Below are 14,061 nucleotides of genomic sequence, written 5' to 3' on the forward strand. Positions count from 1 at the left end.
AAGCCCTCTATGGTTGTAAGTGCAGATCCCCTCTATGCTGGGTTGAGTTGGGTGACACTCAGTTAGCTAAAGGACGAGTTCCTGATAACAATCTCACAGGTCCGTAAATCATTCAGGAAACGGCAGAGAAGATCGTTCAGATTTGTGAACGATTGAAAGCCTCTAGAGACCGACAGAAAAGCTACGTAGACAAGAGGAGGAAACCTTTGGAATTCCAGTTTGGTGACCGTGTTCTATTGAAGGTCTCACCCTGGAAGGGATTGATACGCTTCGGAAAGTGTGGAAATCTAAATCCAAGATACATAGGGCCTTTCGAGATTCTTGCGAGAATCAGCCCTGTAGCTTACAAACTCAAACTACCTCACGAACTTAGTAATGTACACCCTAATTTCCACGTCTCGAACTTGAAAAAGTGTCTATCCAACGAGACTCTTGTAATCCCACTCGACGAGATCAAGATTAATGAGAGCCTCAACTTTGTGGAAGAACCAGTGGAGATCATGGACTGAGAGGTCAAGCAAACCAAGAAAAGTTGTATCCCGAGAGTGAAGGTTCGCTGGAATGCCAAGCGAGGACCAGAATTCACTTGGGAGTGTAAGGATCAGATGAAACTGAATTATCCTCGTCTTTTTACTTAGTTATTTGTAATTGATTAAAATATAATTTCGGGACGAAATTCTCTCTAACGAGGAGATGATGTGACAACCCGAAATTTCTATCTTGTATAGCCATATAATTCAATCAAAATCAGACTAGTTTCTACTATCTGTTAGCACTGTTAGGGATTTGTTTGAGAGTTTATGAGCCTAGTGTAATGTATGAATGGATGCTAGGATGAGTTAGCTTAAGATCGGGTGTAACACGTGATTCCTGGTATGCATTTAATTCATGTAATTCTTATAGTTTTCTCTGGGACTCGACGAGTTGGGGGCCAAACTCATCGAGTACACTCGTGATCCACGGCAAATTTAAGTAATCTACTCGACGAGTCCGGAGACCGACTTGGTGAGTAGACGCTGTTTGAGTGAAACCCTAAATTTTAGGGTTTGCACCCTATCTAAACAACTTATCTCTCCCCATCTCAGCCTCCATCGTCCCTTATACTTCCAAAAGGCATAATTCTGAAACCCTAGCCTTGCTTGAGTGTTCTAAGGCCATTTTTGTGCATTTTGGTGAATTGTGAAGCTTGAGAAGAGGAAAGGAGCTTGGGATTTCATGTTGAAGCTAGAAGATCCAGAGATTGTGTTCCATTTTCAGCTCATTTAAGGTAAAAAGCTTCTATCTTGATCTTCCATGTGTTTAATCATCTTTAGGGCCTGGATTTTTGGTATATTTAGGGCATTCTAAGCCATTTTCAAGTTGTGGAGTGTAATATGGAGTTATGGCATCAGATCTTGGTCTTTGAAGGGGTCTCATGGCATAAAGGTGCCAACTTTATGGCCATGAGAGCCCCATGCATCTTGTAGGTCTCATTTTTGGTCCTTTTGAGCTTAAAGACCCATGCATGGATGTAAAGTTCGTGACTTTACGTGTTATTTCGACCCTAAGAGGTCAGATCTACCCTTTGGATAAGATGGGCTTAGCAGAAATCAAGTTTATGGACTTGGACCTTAGTGGACTCGGTGAGTTATTCTTGGGACTCGGCGAGTCGGGTAGTGGTTCCCCAACCTGTAACGCCCCATCTCTGGTATGTTGTTCCCGTGGCATTTATTTAGAAGTTTTATTGAGGGCAAAATCAGAGTTCATTGAGGTATTTCTCGGATTCCTTCTGTTTTATGCTTTAGACCTCCATTAGAACTCTTCTAGGGCTAGTTTGATGCATTTTCCAAGCCTTATAGTTGTATGGATGCCTTAATAGGTCGAGAGATCCCTAGATCTGTTCATTTAGGAGTTGTAGAGCCCGGATCTATTGCCTTTTTGAAGATGCTTTGCATAAGAACCCTAGATCTAGCCTTTATTATGCTTTTTGAGCCTTATCATCTTCTTGGTCGCTTATAGGCACGTCAAGATAGAATCTTTACGTGCTAATCGAGCTAAGGAAGCCCAGATCTATAAGTTTTAGGCGCTGGATTCAAGCAGAATCGAGTTTAGAGTAGCTGCATGGATGTGACTCGGCGAGTCAAGTCACGAGTCCCGTTTTTCCCCTTTTTGAGTAATGTCGAGTGAAAGCCTGTGAGTAGTAGAGTGGACTCAGTGAGTTGGAGGGCAGAATCAGTAATGGAGGGACTCGACGAGTTGTTCATACAACTCGGCGAGTCCAAGGCAATCTTCTTAGCTCAAGAACAACTCGTCGAGTTGTTCATATGACTCGGTGAGTCGGATGAAGATTGTCTGAGTTCTTAGATCAAGAGGATACTCATCGAGTCGATGCCATACTCGACGAGTAGCCACGAGTAGGGTTGAGAAGTGAGACTAGAGACTCGGCGAGTTGGCGGCCCAACTCGGCGAGTCAGGTCAACTGTGGGTTGACTTTGACCAAGAGAGTTGACTTTGATCAAGGGTAAAAGAGTCATTTTACCCCAGTGCAGTGTGTAGAATTTGATTGAGTGTGTTTATGGATTTGTAGCCGGGAAGATACCGGAGCAGCAGCAGTTAGCTTCCAGAGCCATTCATACAGCAGCCAGTTCATGAGGTGAGTTTCCTTTCAGTAGGAACGGGTCTACGGCCACAATGCCGACCCGTTTAGTTAGCAGTAGTCCCGGACTTTAGTCCGATGCAGTAGTTAGAGTGCTTGATGTCTTTGTGATTCAAGCATGTTTGTGTTACGTGTTCCGGACTCTGTTCCGATGCAGTATGCAGTATATGTGTTTATATTAGTTGATATGTGTTATGCTATGCCATGATCAGCCAGTTCCGGACTTCGGTCCGATGCAGGGGACAAGGTCCCAGTCAGTTCCGAACTTCGGTCCGATGCAGCTAGTTCCGGACTTCGGTCCGATGCAGTCAGTTCCGGACTTTGGTCCGATGCAGTTAGTTCCGGACTCCGGTCCGATGCAGGGGACAAGGTCCCAGTCAGTTCCGGACTTCGGTCCGATGCAGGTAGTTCCAGACTTCGGTCTGATGCAGTGGGCAAGGCCCAGTATGTGCTTTATATGTATTGTATGGTATGTGGTAGTTTGGGGGAGCTCACTAAGCTTCGTGCTTACAGTTTCAGTTTTGGTTTCAGGTACTTCCGCAAGCAAAGGGAAGAGCTCGGGATGATGGCATCGCACACACCACAACTTCAATTTTTGTCCTGGGAGTTGATTCCGTTAGTTGATATGTTTGGATACAGTTGTGATACAGTTTTCTTTCTCTCAGTATTTTATCATGGTTTTTGAAACACGCGACGTATGATGTTGTTATGAGATACTTGGTTTCATGTTTTTGTTATGATAAAAATTGAAATTTTTGGGTCGTATTTTTGGGTTGTTTCAAGTTGGTATCAGAGCCTTGGTTTGAGGGATTCAGATACACCTCCGGGTGCATCTGAACTCAACCTAAGGGAAAGATAAAAAGATTTTCAAAAAGAAAAATGTTTTCGAATGAAATTTTGAAAAGCACTTAGAAAGAAAAGAATTTTTAAACAAGATAAGGGTGTGGTGCATGCGATCAGCCGAGCTCAAGTAAGTACTCCCAAATTACCAATACAAGTTTTATTATTATGATTAATTGTTCCAGTTTCAGTAGAACAGCATGCTAGTATAGGACTAAGGAACTAAGAGGATGCCTTATGTGCCTACTATATGTGTTACAACTTTATGAGAATTGCATGCTAGTATTGAGTAGACAGCAATAGGATAGCCTGTTTAGGTTATGCCTGGTAGCGCGAGCTTAGCATTGTATGCTAGTACAGTTTCTTGTTATGAGAATAGTTTTGCCTGAGTATGTTTCCTTTATCCGAATGCTGCTTGCTTTGTGCTTTGTGGGACTCTAAGTGGTGGGAGTTAGCCATTAGGTGAATACGTCACATCACATGTGAGCAAGGTTGAATAATCTCAGAGTGTTGGATTTGGCCCTATTGCGCAGCTCTTGTCTGAGTCCAACCGTTGTAGGGACGAGTCTTTTACTCGAAGGATTATCCGAGCCTCATTGCATGTGATGGTATTCAGGTGGTGGCTAATTAGCATTACAAGGAGGCCTTCAGCAGCTGAGGACTGGTTTGAGTGGAGTCGGAGATTTCCCTAGGGCAAGCCTAGGATGAGAGTAGCGGAGATCAATAGTAGTAGAAGTGACTTGGTGGAGTCAAGGCAGCTCTTGAGGAAAGTACGGATAGATGTGGAAGGTAGTATGGGCCCGTACTACTGAAAGCAGAGGATCCGTACTCGAATCAAGGAAGGCCGAGACAAGACCAGGGAGCTAGTAGTAGTATCAATGATCCCTTGAGATATTTCAGTTTTCTGATGTTGCTATGATGTGTTTCAGAATGGTGGTTTTGCGTCCGAGGACAGCAGCCGGCAGTGGAGGTGCCGGGGAGGGATCAGAATCAGGCTCGGGGGACGAGCGCATGGATGAGCAGACCAGAGAGTTTCTTTCTTCAGAGATTACTCGTATCATTTTAGAGCAGACTCCTCTGATCTTCGGTTCGATCAAGGAGGGTATCCTAGAGCTGATGGATGAGAGATTGGGCACCTTCCGTGCCGAGATGGCGGCCATGATGGGGCCGCGTACACTTACATTCAGGGAGTTCAGGGCATGTGGAGCTCCAGACTATCATGAGGCGCGGGACCCCATAGCGAGTACTAGATGGTTAGCGGATGTGGCCAACGCGTTCCGCACTAGCAGGTGTCCCGAGGGGGACAAGGTTAGATTGGCGTCCTATCTTCTGAAGGACACGGCACGAGATTGGTGGGAGGAGGTCGGACATACCAATGGAGATGATGCAGTATTGGATGCCATGACCTGGGCTGATTTCTCTACCAGGTTCAGGGCGGAGTTTGCACCAGTTATTGAGGTGCAGCAGTTAGCCAGAGAGTTTCAGGACCTCACCCAGACTACAGAGACCGTGGCGGAGATCACCGCCAAGTTCAGGGAGAGGGCTCTTCTTGTTCCTCAGTATGCGGCCGATGAGGAGATGAAGAAGGCCCGTTATCATGAGATGTTGCGGAGCGATATCCGTCAGTTTGTGAGCCGGTCCAGCTGTAAAACGCTGGATGACATGATTGCTAGGGCTCGGGAGAGGGAGATTGATCTCGAGATGGAGAAGAAAAGGAAACCGGAGCTGGTTTCGGGTACAGGCAGTTCGGGCAAAAAGCCCAAGGTTTCTGATCACAGATCCAGGAGTCAGCAGAGCCACGGTCGATGTGGCAAGTGTGGGAGATTGCACGATGGGGTGTGCAAGGCAGGGAGTTCTGGTTGCTACAAGTGCGGTCGGTCTGGGCATTTGAGCAGGGATTGTACGGCCCCTGCTACTGTCGTTGCAGCATCAGATCTGATTTGCTTTTAGTGCAATCAGAGGGGACATAAAAAGTCCTAGTGTCCGAGTTTAGCTGCAGTAGGGAAGGTGGCTGCACCTGCTCCTGCTACTTTGAGGATTACAGATGGCCGGCAGGGCCGAGCCGAGGCGCCAGTGGCAAAGAGTAGGGCGTTTCAGATGACAGCAGAGGAGGCGCGAGCGACTCCTGATATGGTGACGGGTATGTATCTTCCCTTCATCTCTTTATTATTATTGATTGATTATTGCTTATGATTGTATGTTTTATATATGGTCGTTCTCTGTGAATGGCATTTCTGCTATGGTATTATTCGATTCGGGGGCTACCTGATCATTTGTATCGCTTGCGCTTAGCAAGAGATTTAGCAGAGCTCCAGGGGAGCTGGATTGTCCACTAGAGGTTGAGATAGCAGATGACAGGACCGTGAGGGTCGCCAGAGTGCATAGAGGGTGTTCTCTTCAGTTGTTTGACGAGCAGTTTTCGGTGGACCTGGTTCCTATTCCCCTGCGAGGGAATAAGGTTATTGTAGGCATGGATTGGCTAAGCCCCAATGGGGCGGTGATTGATTGTGAGCTTCAGCTAGTGAGGGTCCGCACTCCCAGTGGGGGAGAGTTAGTGATTCAGGGCGAGAGGCCACAGCGCGGACCGACCTGTTGTTCCGCCGCAAGGGCGAGGCGCTATTTTCAGCAGGGTTACGCTGGTTATGTAGCTTATGTCTTGGATGCCCGGGAGAAGGGAAAGACGATGGTTGATGATGTTCCGAAAGTGCGAGACTTCCCGGATGTATTTCCCGAGGATTTACCGGGGATACCTCCTGAGAGGCAGGTTGAGTTTAGGATCGACCTGATTCCTGGTGCGGCTCCGATAGCCAAGGCACCGTATCGCCTAGCTCCCCCTGAGATGTAGGAGTTGTCTACGCAGCTGCAGGAGCTGCTAGACAAGGGTTTCATTTGGCCGAGCAGTTCGCCTTGGGGAGCGCCGATCCTGTTTGTGAGGAAGAAGGATGGGTCGCATCGTATGTGTATAGATTACCGGGAGTTGAATAAGGTAACGGTGAAGAACCGTTACCCACTTCTGAGGATAGATGATTTGTTTGACCAGCTTCAGGGAGCGTCTTGGTTCTCCAAGATCGATCTACGCTCCGGGTATCATCAGATGCGGGTTAGGGATGAGGATGTGCAGAAGACTGCTTTCAGGACCAGGTATGGTCATTATGAGTTTGTGGTGATGCCATTTGGGCTCACCAATTCCCCAGCCGCGTTCATGGATCTCATGAATCGCGTGTGCAGGTCGATGCTGGATCGGTCAGTGATAGTATTCATAGATGATATGTTGGTATATTCCAGGACGTAGGAGCAGCACGAGGAGCACCTGAGGGAGGTGCTAGAAGTTTTGAGGAGGGAGAAACTTTTTGCAAAGTTCTCCAAGTGTGAGTTCTGGTTGCGCGAGGTGCAGTTCCTTGGTCACCTTGTCAACCAGAAGGGTATTTTGGTGGATCCGGCCAAGATAGAGGCCGTGATGCAGTGGGAGGTCCCGAAGTCTCCATCTGAGATTCGGAGCTTCCTAGGGTTGGCAGGGTATTACCGGAGGTTCATTCAGGATTTCTCCAAGATAGCAGTACCGCTCACCCGACTGACCAAGAAGTTGGTTTTTCGTTGGGGGCCTGACCAGCAGGCAACGTTCGAGACCCTCAGGCAGAGATTGTGCGAAGCTCTGATTCTTACCTTGCCAGAGGGAGTAGAGGACTTCGTAGTCTACTGTGATGCCTCAATCACAGGTATGGGAGCAGTGTTGATGCAGCGAGGCCATGTGATAGCTTATGCCTCGAGACAGTTGAAGCCTCACGAGGCTAACTATCCTACCCATGATTTAGAGTTGGGGTCGGTTGTGTTTGCCCTCAAGATTTGGAGGCATTATCTTTATGGGGTCCGTTGTACTATCTACATTGATCACAAGAGTTTGAGGTACCTTATGGATCAGCCGAGTCTGAACATGAGGCAGAGGAGGTGGTTGGATGTGCTGAAGGATTATGATTATGAGATCCTTTACCATCCAGGGAAGGCCAACGTGGTGGCCGACGCCCTAAGTCGCAAAGTGTCGGTAGCCCCTATCAGAGATTTGTGTTTGAGGATGACAGTGAGTACTCCGTTGTTGGAATGGATCAGGGAGGCTCAAGTTGAGGGCCTCAAGGAGGAGAGGCAAAAGTGTGAAAGGATAGTGGGCCGAGTAGCTTCATTTGATTATGATAGTCGGGGATTGCTGACACTTCATGGGAGAGTGTGGGTACCGTACTGGGGTGGAGTACGGCAGGTGTTGATGGATGAGGTTCATAAGTCTCGATTTTCTATCCACCCAGGGGCGACGAAGATGTATAGAGATCTTCGACCCGATTATTGGTGGCCCTGCATGAAGCGGGATGTCGCTTGGTATGTTAAGAGATGCCTGACCTGCAGGAAGGTCAAGGCGGAGCACCAGAGGCCTCACGGCAAGATGCAGCCGTTAGATATTCCCGTGTGGAAATGGGAGGACATCACCATGGATTTTGTCACAAAGCTTCCTAGGACCGTACGAGGAGTAGATTCGATATGGGTAGTAGTGGATCGGTTGACGAAGAGTGCTCATTTTATCCCGATCCAGGAGAGTATATCGGCAGAAAAGTTAGCCGATATCTATGTGCGGGAGATCGTGGCACGTCATGGAGTGCCGGTATCGGTGGTGTCAGACCGAGATGTCCGTTTTACATCCAGATTCTGGAAGCGGTTTCACGACGAGATGGGTACTCGTCTTCATTTCAGCACCGCTTTCCACCCTCAGACGGACGGGCAGAGTGAGAGGACAATTCAGACCCTCAAGGACATGCTCAGGGCATGTGTTCTAGACTTCGGTGGTAGTTGGGATACGTATCTTCCGTTAGTGGAATTTTCATATAACAACAGTTATCATGCGAGCATTGATCGACCTCCCTTTGAGATGCTTTATGGGAGGAAGTGTAGGACCCCGATTTGTTGGGGCGAGGTCGATTAGCGAGTCGTTGGGAGCACAGAGGTGGTGCTCAAGACGACCGAGTTGATTCAGCAGGTTCGTAGTAGACTTCAGACTGCGCAGAGTCGGCAGAAGAGCTACGCCGACAGGAGGCGTTCAGACTTGGAGTTCCGGGTGGGCAATATGGTCCTCCTGAGGGTCTCACCCGGGAAGGGTGTCATTAGGTTTCGGAAGAGGGGCAAACTGGGCCCTAGGTTCATTGGTCCTTTCAGGGTTTTGGCCCGAGTGGGTCGGGTTGCTTATCGGTTGGATCTTCCTGTAGAGCTTAGCCAGATCCACAACACTTTCCATGTGTCTCAGTTGAGGAAGTGTTTGGTAGATGAGTCAGCAGTTGTTCCCCTAGAGGATATTTAGGTTGATAGCAGCCTGAATTATATTGAGAGGCCGGTCGCGATTCTGGACCGGAAGACAAAGACCTTGAGGAACAAGGCAATTCAGTTAGTGAAGGTGCAGTGGCAGCACCGGAAGGGGTCTGAGTGGACGTGGGAGGCTGAGGAAGAAATGAGAGAGCATTACCCGGAGTTATTTGCAGATTCAGCCGCAGCAGACTTCGAGGACGAAGTCTGAGACAAGTGGGGGAGAATTGTAACGCCCCATCTTTGGTATGTTGTTCCTGTGGCATTTATTTAGAAGTTTTATTGAAGGACTCGGCGAGTCTATGGCCTGACTCGTCGAGTAGGGTCGAGTTTTCGTGGACGTGTTAGTCGGCGACTCGGCGAGTCCATATTCGGGACTCGGCGAGTCTGCCTGCCTGGAAGAAACCCTAAATCCCCGGGTTGCTCACTATTTAAGCAATTTTATGTGCCCCAAACTCGCCTCCTTCACCCTCAGAGAGCTGTGAGAAACCTTAATCCATCCCTTATTTGTTTTAAGTGCTTTTTTGTGGATTTTGAAGGCTTGAAGAAGAAGAAGAAGAAAGGAGCAAAGAGAAGAGGTGTAGAGCAAAGATCCAAGGGCAAAATTAGAGTTCATTGAGGTATTTCTCGGATTCCTTCTGTTTTATGCTTTAGACCTCCATTAGAACTCTTCTAGGGCTAGTTTGATGCATTTTCCAAGCCTTATAGTTGTATGGATGCCTTAATAGGTCGAGAGATCCCTAGATCTGTTCATTTAGGAGTTGTAGAGCCCAGATCTATTGCCTTTTTGAAGATTCTTTGCATAAGAACCCTAGATCTAGCCTTTATTGTGTATTTCTCAATATGAAAGTCTCAAGTTCAAACCTTATGAGTTTCAATCGATGTATAACCAACATAAATATATGATGCAGTTGCAAAAGGGAGTGATTAGTATCATTGTCAAAAGCGAACCCTCTCTCCCAAACCTTATAAAATCAAAGAGTAACAATGATGGAAAACTCATTATTATGTAATAATATGTATTTTTTGAAATGTTATTTTTTGAATAAATTATATAAGATTAATGGTAAAATGTATACAAAAAAGTTTAATGGTAAAATATGTACAAAAAAAGTTTAATGATATAATGTGTACAAATAAAAGTTTAATGGTATAATGTGTACATAATAAACAGTAAAGTCCACATCAATAGCTACGTGGCATGATACGTGGCAAGTGACCTACTATTACCGGTAACATAATGACATTTTTTTGAATAAAAGTAAAGTTTAATGGTCATACGTATAAAAATAATATAATTAATTGTTGATATATATAAAAAAATTAATGATATTTTTTGTATAATTTTATTACTTCGTTACCCTTAGATGTCATGGATCCATTAAGAATCTGTCTCGCATCCTCAAATGCTTCAAAATCTCTTCAGGACTCAAGGTTAATTTTCACAAATCAAGACTATTTGGCACTTGCATTCCGGACTCTGAGCTTTTACGGATGGCTCAAACTCTTGGTTGTCTTAATAGTACATTCCCATTCGTATACCTTGGAATTCCAGTGGGGGCTAACATGCTTGTCAAAAAGAGTTGGAAACCTATAGTTGAAAAAATCCAAGCCAAACTATCTAATTGGAAAGTGAACACTCCGTCTTTTGGAAGAAGACTAACTTTAATTAAATCAGTCCTTGGCAGTTTACCTACATACTACCTATCTATATTCAGAGCCCCGCATGGTATTCTAGAAGATTTGGAAAAGTTAAGACGAAGATTTTTATGGGGTGGTAATGAGGACAAAAGAAAGATTCATTGGATATAATGGCCAAAGGTCGTTTCTGAAAAGAAAGCGAGAGGTCTGGGGGTTGGATCTTTGCTTGCATAGAATATAGCTCTTCTCACCCAATGGTGGTGGAGCCTAAAAAATGAAAGCAATTGTCTGTGGGCTGAAACAATAAATAGCATACATAATTTGAAGAAACAACCTTCTAATTATTTGGGCAGAAAACACACAATTGGTGCTTGGTGCAGCATCTCCAAAGTTGTTAAGAGTCTCAATCCTTTCAATATCGACTTTAACAACCTTTTTCTCTCTTGTTCCTAGATCAAACATTAAAATTCTTTTTTGGAAGGACGTGTGGTGTGGAAATACCCCCTTAGAACTTCGATTCCCTAACCTTTACTGTAACGACGTAAATTTTAAAAACAAATTTTCAATTTTCAAACACAATAAAATTCATATAACATTCTCAAAATCCCATGTTTATCAGATGCCAACACAGTAAAACATATCCCAAAATCTGAAAAACATAATCTCCTGCCAGTGTGTACAAATCATGCCGGCGCCTTCCCGCGATCATCGCTAGTACCTGAAACACATACCACATAACACTTTAAGCATAAATGCTTAGTGAGTTCCCCAAAATACCATATACAACACATATTAGCTACTCGAGGCTATAACTCTATTTGACCCTCTGGTCAATGTGTCTCAGTGGGACCCTTCAGTCCCATAACTCTGTGGACCCTCTGGTCCTAACTCTATGGACCCTCTGGTCCAAAATTTGTGGACCTTCCGGTCCTAACTCTATAAAATCTGAATATAACTCTAATTACCACTCTAGCTAAAGTATAGTGAGAAGACTCACCTCGTATGAAGTCGGATAAACCCTCATGCTCGATATCCCATCCTAGCCTCCTCCTATTAAACTGATAACATCTCTAATCAATACTCTCTCATGTACTCATTTCTAATAATGGGTAGAAGACCATTTTACCCCTCTCTGACCTCTCTTGAATCAGCTTGACTAAAACCCCAAGGTCAACTGAAAGTCAACTCTAGTCAACGGTCCAACTTTGACCAGACTCGTCGAGTGCACCTGGGTGACTCGGTGAGTCCATGCGTGTCCTCTGAATCCTTTTATGGCCTCACTCGACTCGTCGAGTTAACTCTTCACTCGACGGTTTACCACGGGTCACGAATCGTGGGGCGACCCGTCTTGACTCGTCGAGTCCACTTATGGATTCGGCGAGTTCCCTCCATAGCAACACTCAAATGACCTTCTAAGGTCAGATCTGTTTCTCCAACCTGTAGATCTGACCTTTTAACACCCAATAATCACGTAAAGGTCCAATCTTTAAGCTCATGCAACACTCATATGGCCTTATTTGAAGAAATAGCTCCTAAAATAGCAACATAGGTTCACAACTCCAATGGAACAGAATAAAGCTGGAAGGCTGGGGCTCTCTGGACCTCTCAAGGTCCAGATCCAATGTCTATTTCTCAATGGGACCTCATATGCATCATATTCTAACCAAGAAAGGGTAAAGAAAACCCTAGATTTAAGGATTCTACACAAAATAGAAGAAAGGGTCGAATCACTACCTCAAAATGGAGATCCCTGCTTGAATGCCTCAGAATCACAATCTCCTTTGGTCCTCCCTGCTGAATCCCTTCTCTTCCTTTGCAAAATTACACCAACAAGGCTCAAGATGGCTCCTTCTCTCACATTATACTCCCAAGCTCACTAGGGTTCTTTTCTCTGGAATGGTAGCCGCGACTGAGAGCTATAAGGATCCTTAAATAGGGCACAGGCCCAAAGATCTAGGTCCACAGCTCGGACTCGTTGAGTCGCCTTACTGACTCGTCGAGTCCATTCATTAATTCAGTCAGCAAACCACGATCCTACTCGACGAGTTTAAGCGCCAACTCGTCAAGTCCCTCTTCTGCACCCAAAATAAATAATTAACTTATGATACATGGAAATTCCGATGTTACAATTTGTCACACCCCAAAACCGAGAACGGCGGAAATGTTCTGGGGCGGAGGACGTCCTGTAAAGTATCACAACACAGTATAATAGCAAACAAGCAAACAACATCATCCATTGCATTAAATATATAATTTTAATACAAGTGTGTTATGTACAGTTATAGACACCAAAAATGTAAATCAAAATAATAAGATGAGTCTTGAATGCGCTCCATCTTCTCAAAAGCTGGCCTCGGTACCTATCTATTGATGACCTGAGAATACAAGTTATTTTGAAAGAGTTTATCAGCATTAAAGCTGGTGAGTTTATAAGTATTTAGTGTCGGTGTTTGTATCAAAAAATTTTGAACGTGATTTTGATGTACGAGTTTGTAAACATTTGTAATAAAAGTATATGAATGTTTGTAAAGGTTTGTAAAAGTTTGCAACTCTTAGAAAATCCTATATTTTCTACTAAAGGTAGCCTTCTACCCAGGCATAACTGTTTTGTATGTTCGTTTCTTGTAAAAGTGTGTAATTTTCCCAAGTGTAACTATCATTATCCAAATATAGTTTGTACATTAATATTTAAGTGAAATGATCACTAAATATGTGTAAAGCGTAAATTAATGTAGTACTGTAGTGTTGTATTATAGGAACTACTGATGTACTAACTACCTTAAACCAGATTTATATCAAGGTTGTGATTAATTGTACCATACTATCGACTATGAAACACGACAATGTAAGTCGTAAAAAGGTATGACGTTTGGCACCCGCAGACCTGCAGGTCCGGCTGTAGCTAGCAGCAAGGTGTAGGATAGTCAATCCAGTATAGATCTATACACAAACTCACACTCTCCCTCCAAGAGACTCTAGCTACAACTCGGGCCATGACATTGAAGGCATGCTCCGATACAGTGGATCACATTTATGTTAATGTATTCATGTATATGTAAATGTATTGTTACTCGTTCTAGTATCGTTGTATATGTTCGCTTTCTAGTATAGTTGAATATGTTCTCTTTTTAGTATAGTTGTATATGTTCTCCTTTTAGTATAGTTGTATATGTTCTCCTTCTTGTATAATGTATATGTTCTCATAGTAATAAGTACTGACTCATGAATGAACTGACTTCTTGTATGATTCGTGGAACTTAAAAGTAGTAAGTAGTATAGCCCTAAACTATACCTATTATAGTTTATTAGTAAATTTGAGGAATGAATGAATGTACTGAACTGAGATATAAATCTTTATTTCTATACATGTACACATAATATATAAGTGAGGATTCAACGACACTCGGACAAACAACCGGGTACTTTAGGACCACAACCAAACGAGGACAGGAAGTAAAGCGGGTTATCTCTCCTAAGTCCTTTAAACCTTATTTATATAACTATATATGTAATAGACATGGTTTTTAACAATATATAAGTTTAAAAACATGTAAAATAGTTTGATAATAGTTTAAAGTCATTTGCTTGATAAAACAGCTTAAAGTATG

Source organism: Lactuca serriola, chromosome 8 (assembly GCF_051521515.1).
Source record: "Lactuca serriola cultivar US96UC23 chromosome 8, Lser_US96UC23_V15, whole genome shotgun sequence".
Classification (NCBI taxonomy): Eukaryota; Viridiplantae; Streptophyta; class Magnoliopsida; order Asterales; family Asteraceae; genus Lactuca; species Lactuca serriola.